Source organism: Cyprinodon variegatus, unplaced genomic scaffold, assembly GCF_000732505.1.
Source record: "Cyprinodon variegatus isolate N-32 unplaced genomic scaffold, C_variegatus-1.0 Scaffold1370, whole genome shotgun sequence".
Lineage (NCBI taxonomy): Eukaryota > Metazoa > Chordata > Actinopteri > Cyprinodontiformes > Cyprinodontidae > Cyprinodon > Cyprinodon variegatus.
Window position 1 is genome coordinate 61874 of NW_015151823.1, and position 1898 is coordinate 63771.

The window sequence follows — 1898 nt, forward strand, 5'->3', positions numbered from 1 at the left end:
TATCTGTGGTCGTCCTGTTTGATCTTAGTGCTGCATTTGATCCAGTTGACTATAATATTCTTTCGGAAAGACTTGAATATTTTGTTGGAATTAAAGGAACATCACTAGACTGGTTTAAATCTTATCTATCTGATCGATTTCAGTTTGTTCATGTTAATGACAGATCTTCCACATGCTCAAAGGTTACCTGTGGAATAAGACAGGGATCAATGCTAGGACCAATTCTCTTTACTTTATATATGCTCCCAATCGGTAGAATAATTAGACAGCATGGGATTAATTTTTACTGTTAACAGCTTTAACAAAAAAAATAAAAATAAAAAAGCTTTTTTTGTGTAAATATTCAAACGGATTTTGAATTTTTAAAACTGCTTTTGGGGGTCTGATTTGATATCAACAAGCATGTACAAAATGAAAAACACCTTAGCATCTCACTTTCAAGGGTGAACTGGGCAAGAGACAAGGTAAATAAAATGTCTATACCCCTGAATTAAACACAAGAGATAATAAACTTATAGCAGGTTTAAAATATTACATTTTAACTAGAAAACTTAAGAAGAAACAGAGAATCAAAAGTGAATAAAATTTGGAAAATTGCATTCCAGCAGGTAGGAGGATGTCTATAGGGTTTAAATGCCACAGTTGCATGAGGACATTTATTAGAGACAATGAGACCTGTCTTACATTATTCTGAATGGCTTATATTGCATGCTGCCTTCAATGGTTGGTTAGATTTAGGCACAGGGGACATATGACTGGTCTGGGATTTGTTATCTCAGTCAATCAATCAGAGTTACTCAAACTATGGTAAGCCATATTGGAAAAGCATTGAATGAGGGAAATACATCTGAGAAATGTCCTATGTGTGAAAATTGTTCAATTTATGTTACTGTCACACTCAATGCGTGAACCTTTGCAGCCCTGCTGCTGAGTGGACTATTGTATTCTGTTTCACACAACCTACAGTTGGGTTGAGATTGTTTCCTTTTCATTTTTCCATTAAAGGTTAAAACTAACTTAGTGAAGCACTTGAAGAAAGCAGAATCCTCCAGGTTGCTTCCATCTGTGCTGCTGCTGGTAAATAGATTTCTTTGCCTTATAGTCTTCATTGCTATATTTGCCAAAGCTATTAAAGATGAGACCACTCTGCTGCTGTTGATATGTACTTCAAAAGGTTTTTATTTTCCAATTGCACTATCTGAAGGACAGTTTATATATTTTTTTCATATTTTTCTTTGTTCTGGATGTTAAATTTCAAATAGTTATTGGGACATTATTGGTGTGAGAATATATTTAATGCAGAAAATAATAAATAATTACAAAATTCAATATTAAGTAAAATGTATAATATATTAAAAAGATTATCATAATTGTAATATGATACAATAATTCAAAAATATAATATTTAAAATAAATTATTAATGACCCAAGTTGCTGGGTTTAAACAACCCAGCCGTTCACCCAGGTTTTGATTGGGTTTCATAACCAACCCAGTTTGGTTGCATGAACAACCTGTGGTAATGGCCCCAACCCAAAATGTTGGGACAAATTCAGCATTTAACCAATGCTGGGCTGGGAAACTACCCAACTTATTTGTTTTGTTTTTTAAGGCAAAATTTTTAATGTAATTTCAAGCTGTACCTCTGGTCCTCTTTGCTTTGTTTATTCGTCCATAGCAGATGTCCTCTGTCCTCACTGCAGAGTAAACTGCATCTGGATCTCTATCTGAGGAACAATTACACAGATTATATTATTGTGGGTCTCAGATCATTGCATTGGTCAGAAAACAAGAACTTTGATGATAAAGTCACGACTTATACTTTAAACTAAATCTTTTTTTATCTGCTGCTGTTAATGACAAACATCTAAATATATGAATGTTTCTGTGAACCAGAAAC